Genomic DNA, 8464 nt, shown 5'->3' on the forward strand with positions numbered 1-8464 from the left:
ATATGCATAACGTGTACAATGTGTAGTATCGTAAAATACCAGCAAACGAAAAAGAATTAAAATGGAAACACAAAATTAAATGAAAAGAAATCATAAAACTAAAAAAACCTTATAGTACCGGTTGGTCTTACCAACCGGTACGAAAGGGCTCCGGGCCCCTGGAGCTGGCTCGTGCCACGTGGTTTCCCTTTAGCACCGGTTCGTGCTGAACCGGTACTAAAGGGGGGGCCTTTAGTGCCAAAACTTTAGTGCCGGTTATGAAACCGGCACTAAAGGGCCTTACGAACCGGTGCTATTGCCCGGTTCTGCACTAGTGACGGTTCGTGGCACGAACCGGTACTAAAGGTTCAACACGAACCGGCATTAATGCATAGCCGTTCGAATCGGGACTAATGGTACCATTAGTACCGGGCCAAAATTGAACCGAGACTAATGTGTCTTACATTAGGTCCTTTTTCTACTAGTGCACCTATGGCATATAGCACGGACCTTCTGACCAGGAGACGTCTTTGGGAGGAGCATAGAATTTGCTTCAGATAACACCTCATACCAAGCACTAGGTGATAGAATTTGCTTATCTGCATGCTTGCACCCTGAAAAGGGTTGAACAACAATGATGGGAGCAAAGATTGTCTGAATTTTTTCAAGGACCTCAATCATTTCAAAGCAGCAAAGATGCAAGGAAGCACAAGGTATACAGATTAAAAAAGTCCAGTTAACTTGTTTTGCCACTTTTAGAGGGCTAGAAGAAGTGTCAAGTACCCTTCCAAAGGCTACACAAGATCAGCTACGTGAATGCACCTGCAAGCACAAAATTCAGACTGTGAGCTACCACATTCAGACGTTAGATTTTTCCATAAAGAGTGCTCTTTGTTGACTCATAGTGTAGCATCAAGCAATACAATCTTAATGAGTACACACCCGGCCTCTGCATAACTAAAACGCACACAGCCAATGCAACACACACGCACACACAAACAATCACGCCAGCAAAAAGCAAAGTCATACAAGAAGCTATGCCTAAACGGATGGAGAAAAAGAAAACCCTGAAGCAAAAAACACAACGGTCGATGAAACACACCAGTGACCATCAGGCGCCAACCAATTCTTGACAACACAAGAACTACGAGAAAGTTTCTTCAAAATTGACGCCCCCAGAAAGGGAACGGCGTGCAAACGCCGCCGTTGCCGGTCCAACCACCAAAGGTTAGAACATGGGTTTTCACCCTGAAGATCAAATCCGAGCAAAACTCCGAGCAATGCCTTCACTAGGGTAACGACGCAAAAACGACGTCATTGCTAGGTATAATGATTCAAGGTCGGACCTAGGGTTCTCACCCCGGAACTCGAGACTGGGTACACGAAAAGTACCATCCAATAATCAAAGTCATCTTATGTTGTCTCGTCCTCTTGCCTCGATCCCAATAGCTGCATATGCACACGGTTCTGGTGGTGAGCGATGGTCATGCCGGCACGAGCAAGCTGACGTGGCACGACGAAGCCGCTCGCTACCACCCGACGAAGTCTGATGGGGATGAAAAACAATCGCACTACCAAAATCCAAAATTTGGGACACTTCGGACGCCCGCACCATCCTCACAAAGTGACAGCCCGTAGCTGATCTGCATGAGACGACATCATCAGACATTGCCACTAACTCCGTCATCCTCGCCTTGCGCCCGAGCCCAAGTAGGCACCGCCTCCCAGCCTGTGTTTTGAATTTCGGCCGAAAAAACAGGATTTTGGCCATCTCGGTCCGGGGCCAAATCTATCTTTCAGCCGAAATTGGTCAAATTTGATAAATTTTGGTCAAATCTTAGTCAAATTTCAACCAAATTTTGGTCAAATTTCGGCTGAAATTTTTGAGAAAAGTCTCAAACCGAAAATCAAAACACAGCTCCCAGCTGGCTACACCGGCGACGGCCGCGACAACTGCGCTAGGCCACCGCCTCAACCAGCTGGGCTGCCCCTGATGGTGAACGCCAGAGTAGCTGGCCGTTCCAGTGTGGACGAATCTCCACTCCATGCTTGGGAAGAGGGAGCTGCTCACGAGCTCCTACCGAAGATTGACGGCACCGGGGAGTGGCTGCAACCAGTGGAGATGGCACCACTTAATGGTGTCCACTAGCGGGACCAGCAGGCACTATGGTGCTGTTCTGACCACCCCCAGCCTTCCCGTTGGATCCAGCCGCGTGTGGACCGCTGGCGCCGCTGCAGCAAATGGCCTTCACAACCTGTAGGCTGTAGCCGCTGCCTGCGCCCCTTAATGGCGTTCATGCATGAGGGACAGCAGCAGGCACTATGGTGGTGATCTGACCATCCCCAGGAATCCTTCCCGTTGGATCAAGCCGGGCGTGCATCGCCGGCACCGCTGCAGCAACTCACCTTCACAGCCTAGATCTGGCCGGTGCCTGCATCTCGTCAAACGTTGCACGATGCCTCACGGGGACGGAGCCCCGCCGCCACCGTCAGCCGCGCGGACAAGCCCGCCGGCGCCGACTGCAGGAAAAGCGGATCCAGTCGCCGCCCGAGTCGCCCACGCGGATGACCCGGGGCAGTTGAAAAAAAAATGTCAAACCTGTTACTGGTTGTTTTCGGACGTTAGATATAAGATTCAGACTATCCATAACCAAAATCAAAATAGATTCCAGTAGTATCAATCTGTCTATCACATGAAGCATCAACCATGATGTGCGGCATTTCATTACTTTTTTTCGAGACACATGTGGCATTTCGTTACTAAGAGCATCTCCAGCAGGTGCCCCTAAAATAGGGGCCAATCCCTACCTTTTCAGCCCCCAAAAAAGACCTTCTGAAGTAGCCGGAGCCCCCCACTGCTGCCCTTCCGTGCTGCACGGGCTGCCAGCGTGGGGAAAGACCAGGTCCAGTTCGTCCCACACTGCAGCGCCGGGTGCGGCTCCTCCGGCGCCGCTGCGTCGTCTCGGTCTGGCAGCGCCGACTCCGGCTCCCGCGCCCAGCACCCGCCGGGTCCGATTCGCCCTCGTCGCGGCGGGTCGCCGCTCTGCCCCGTCGACCCACGACCAGCGGCTCCCTCGTCCTCCGCAACTTCACTACGCCCCGTTCCTTGCGCGATGGCCGCCTTCCGCAGCGCCTTCTGGCTCTGGCCGGCTCCTGCTCCGCGTCGCTCCTGCGCCTCCGCCCCGGCCGACTTCCCCGCCCCGGCCTCGCCGCGCCGGCTCGCCTCACGCCCGCGTCGCCCCGCTCCGCGCTCTGTGTCGGCTCCCTTGCCACGCCCCTGGTCGGTTGGGTCGCGCGCCTCAGCTACTGGCTCTCGAGTCGAGCGCCGTGGCCGGCTGTGCCCCACGCGCACCCGCCGGGTCCCAGGTCCAGCCGCCTGTTGTGACCGGTTCCTGCAGGAAAGAAGCAAAATAAAAAAAGAAGGGTCCGGCTCCCCGCGTGGAGCCGGACAGAAAAAGAAGAGAAGAAGAGGCCGACTGCCCGCTAGCCGACTGGAGAAAAGTCAGGCTGGGTGCCCAGCCGGCTTGCACCAAAAAAAAAGAAGAGGGAGGATCCGACTGTGCAGACTGCTGCCCATCCGACTGCTCTAGTCGATCGCCCGCGTTGCCTCTCAGTCGGCTGGTTCGCCTGCCTGGCCGACCGACGAGCCGGTCCGGCTACACACAGCCGGCTGACGAGAAAAAGAGAAGAAGAAAAAATAGTCACCGGGAGATCCGGCCCGACTGCTCAGCAGTCGGCCCGAATCTCGGGGGCTACACCCAGCGGGTGCGCTGACGCGCCCCCGCGAGGAAAGAAGACAAAGTCGTTGCCGGAAGATCCGGCCCGACTGCTCAGCAGTCGGCCCGAATCTCGAGGGCTACACCCAGTGGGTGCGCTGACGCGTCCCCATGGAAGATTGCAGAGAAAAAAGGAGTTTTTGTCAAAAAAGGAGTTTTTGTCGGGCTGCCAGCAGCCGGCAGAAGAGAAGAAAGAAGAAAAAGGGCGCTGCCAGACGCCCCAACGCATGGCCGGCTGTGCCAAGCCGGCTCGGCCGTGTCCCGCTCCGCTGCCTGGCCGGCTGAGCCTGACTGGCCGGGACCTTCCTTCGAGCACCCGGAGGCTCGAAGACCACACCCAGCGGGTGCGCCGGCACGCGCCGCCAGCACCGCGTCGCGCCGGCTGTCTTCGTCAACCTCCGCCTCGTCTACATGAAAATCAATGTGAGCTCTTCACCCGCATATTTTTGCACCACGCAAACATGGATAACCTCGAGCGATGCTGGGGGGATATCTTCGCATTTTATTACAGTTGCATCACTGTTCACCCCAGCGCCAGCCAGATTTGGCCCGGGGGCTGGCCGCATTACCTGAGACGTTAGTTTCCGCAGCCGGCTTAGTAGTGTGCGCGGTACCAAAGGCCCACTCTTAGTCACAGACCGCAGAGCGGCTATCCGGCTAGCAAGAGTGAACACTGGAGGCCACCCACGTGAATAACGTCCGGGAAGAAAAATGGTTCGGGCAACCCGGTCGTTTCTTTTACGAGTATCTTCTCGGTCGAATCTGCTCCCAGATTCTGAGTACTATACACTCCACTTCGCGGCCCACTCTTAGCCACAGACCGCAGAGCGGCTGTCCGGCAAGCGAGAGCACAAGCCAAAGAGCGGCGGGAACATGAAAAGATTGAAGGGTGCTCGGACAAAACCGAGTCAGCACCCTCCGCATAAAACTTGCAATGCTAAAAGCAAACATTTGATATATCTGCGCGGACTAACTTTGTCTTTTGCATGATCATTTCCGGGGGAACCCTTCCTCCTCACTCGGAGGCTCGGAGACTACACCCAGCGAGTGCGCTTGCGTGCCCCCGCCAGAAGAAAACAGCGCCGGCTGCGGTCCGCAGCCGGCCGACATCGACATCTTGTACATCAACACCCGCAAAAAAACCTCCGCCCAACTTTGCCAAGTTGCCCGGAGGCTTGGGGCTACTGTCGGAGTAATCGACCATGGTACCCCAAAGACGGCGATACAATAAATCAAGACATCGGGGCTAGCAAAGCCCCTCAGTCTGACTGCCCGGCCGCTCCGGCCGGCTCCTCGTCCGACTGCTCTGCCCGGCCGGCTGCCAACTGCTAACTGCATCGACCAGCCGACTGCCGACTGCACCAACCAGCCGGCTGCCGACTGCAGCCCGACCCGACACCGACAAGACACCGACGAGACGGTCGTACCCGAGCACTATTCACGTGTCACCCCAGCCATCATGTATAGTCTCACTTGTCCCCTGACACTATTTATGAAATGATCCAGGGGACAAGCATGACACCCCACCATGCCTTGCCCATGCCACCACTTAGCTTACTTTCTAAGCTAGCCATGCCTATATATGTGGGCACACATCCATCCATCCAGGATGGACTCACGCACACACACACAAGCAAGCTAGCTAGCAAGAGAGCTAACTAGCCACCCACACACCCACGCATGAGCACCCAAGCTCACTCACGGCCACACATGGCCACTAGTTCATACGGCCACCCGGCCATAGGCACGCATGTCCGAGATACAGCTCCAGGAGCACTTTGTACTGCCGGATGTCACTAGTAGAAAAACCCTATTAGTCCCGGTTCGTAAGGGCCTTTAGTCCCGGTTCTTGAACCGGGACTAAAGGTTCGTTACTAATGCCTTCACCCTTTAGTCCCGGTTCTAGCACGAACCGGGACAGATGGGCCTCCACGTGGCCACTTCGAGCAGCCCAGGCAAGGGGACCTTTGGTCCCGGTTGGTGACATGAACCGGGACCAAAAGGCTTCCACGTGTCAGTAGCTGAGGTTTTTCTTTTTTTAAAAAAAAGTGGCTGGTTTAGGGGTTTTGGGGGTTAATTTTAGGTTGTTATTAGCTAGCTAATAGAGAGAAGTGTCCTCTCTTATATCTTCGTCCTTGGTTTACCAACGCTAACTACTGCTATGTTCATTTCACCCGCTGATATATAATAACTCATGCATGCTCGCATCATACATCATCATATATAATAACAAGTCCTACTAATCATGCATCATCATACAACTTCTACTCGTTATTAATAACAAGTCATACGATCATCATCCTCGGTCATCGAACCCAACCCTACATAATTGTTCTTAGCACATGATCATCAGTATCAGGTAGGACCTAAACACCCTTAAGGTTAAATAGCATAAAACAATATAGACCCTGACTCTCCATTATGAAGAATGGAGATCATCTTGTCTCCAATTCTTGCGCTTCGCCTCCTTTTGCTTGCAAGAAGATTCTTACGACTGTCCATACATTTTTTCCATTCTTTGATTGGCATGTCTCTACCTCTTTTAGAAATCCGGTATGGACAACTGAGATTCGTAGGACGACCTGGTTGTATGTTCAAAACATCAAGGCGACCGTGCGTATACATCAGATGAGGCACACAATCATTCGGGATTATCTGTCGAAAAACACGGTAATAACTTCGTAGTTAGAAATGATGTACTAGTTTTAGAAGTATTTAAAAAGATGCAGGGATGTCGAATAGTAAAAAATCTTATCAGGGTATCTCCATGGTAGTTACCGTAGTTCAACACGTGCACTAGTGGAACTATATATTGACCATAATGTTGAGGAATTTGATTGTAGACATTGTAATTCTCAAGATCAGTACAAAATACGATCAGATGATTTTTCACCTTATAAGTCAATCCGGAGCCATCGGTGTAGTGGGTTTTGTCTATCATTTTCTGCACATTCTTTGAAGAATGAAAATAAGCTGTCAATGGAAACAAGTTGTCAATTATTTTGAAATAAACAATATAAATTACTTAATAACTATGTTAAGCTCACATGGGGGAAAAATTGGAGGTGTATCCACAAGGAACCAAATGCCCATATTGTCTTGCTGAATTGTAGGATCACCAAGATCCATGGTGACAAGCATACCCTCATCAAAACCATACATCTTGCAAAGTGCTTCCCAATTTTTGCAACCAAAATGGGTTATACTCTCAGCATTGTACAACTTTACTTGAAAATCCACACCATGATGGTCCTTAGGAGAATTTTTTTGGTATCCATACATTCATGGTCTTCAAAACCCATCCTCTCCAAGACATAGCATCTTGCATAGCATGGGATAAGCTAGTCGAATTGGAAAAGATGAAAAATACATGTTAAAATAGTTGAAGTCGTGCTTAATTACGAAAAAAACTATTGTCGTCGTTGTGTACCGTATGAACATCGAAGGTCTCCTCGAGCTTAATGCTGAAGCGCCGATCTTCTCCAGCTCAATGAACCTGTCGCACATACCTCGGTCGTCGTGGCACCAGTCGCACTCCCCCGGCCGGTCTTCGTCGTCCGAGTACGACATTTCCGGCCTAAGTTCATAATTCAAATATTAAATATATGTACTAAAAAATCTAAATTAGATCATTATTATTAATCACGGGTTGACTATCGGTGATGGTACGTAGCTCCTCCTTTCATTACCGAGTGCATTATTACAACAAATTGTCTAGCACACGGGAATGAAAGAGAAGCTACCCCCACGACGGCGTGGATGATGGAGGGGGCTCCTAGATTTCTGCATAGAGTGCTCTTCAATTTTAGCATTTAAAGTAGGAGTACTTTTCCAATATGAGCATTCAATAAGCAAAACCAAATCGTAAAATAAAGTAGTATTCAAATTAGCATGCATTCAATTATAACCAAAAGTACATCATCTCTTGTGTCCGTACATCATCGAATACTCCTCGAATACTATCATACATATAGAATCGCTAATTAATATAGCTAGAACCGTAGCGACCGACGGGTATCGACGCGGGCGGTGAACACCCAAAGATAAGGAACGATCACAGGATCATAACTCCAGTGAGATCCCTGAAGAACCTGCCAGGTATTGTCGAACCTGCCCTCCAACGCAACCATGTAGCGACGGACGTGCTCGTCCTCCTCGCTGACATGATGACGTACCACCTCTGCGGTGTCCGGAAGCCTCGGCACCGTCACTGGCTCACGCGACCGCCACCAAACAAGGATCGGGTCAACAACCGGCTGCCTCCTTACCAACCTACGACCCCCAGAAGGTAGCACCTCCCAATACCAGCCCGGCGGAGCCCAGTCCCGAACATGGCCCTGATCAAGCAGGCCTCCACCGCCGAGTCGACGACGACGAGGATGCGGGATAGGCATCATCGACGTCGATGCGGGAACTACTCCTATATATAGTTAAATAAAGTAGTTTTATTAATTGAATCAACTAGTTCAACTAGTAAGCACTTACTATAAATAAATAAAGTAGTACTTATTAAAAATAAACTACTTCTACATATAGTAAAATAAATTGGTTTATTAAAACAACTAGCTAGTTCAACTATATATGAAGCACTTACTATAAATAAAATAAAGTAGTACTTACTAAAAATAAACTAGTTTAACTACAGTTTTATTATTTTCTAACTAATTTTTCTATACATACACAATAAATTGACAAAGAAAATACTATGA

At 50.5% G+C, this 8464-nt stretch overlaps 1 pseudogene; it reads right to left on the bottom strand.

Annotated features, from left to right (window-relative positions):
* Nucleotides 1-2791: 2791 nt before the first annotated feature.
* LOC123038869 (uncharacterized) overlaps nucleotides 2792-8464 on the bottom strand; it is a 17118-nt pseudogene continuing 11445 nt past the window's right edge.

Source organism: Triticum aestivum, chromosome 2B (assembly GCF_018294505.1).
Source record: "Triticum aestivum cultivar Chinese Spring chromosome 2B, IWGSC CS RefSeq v2.1, whole genome shotgun sequence".
Classification (NCBI taxonomy): Eukaryota; Viridiplantae; Streptophyta; class Magnoliopsida; order Poales; family Poaceae; genus Triticum; species Triticum aestivum.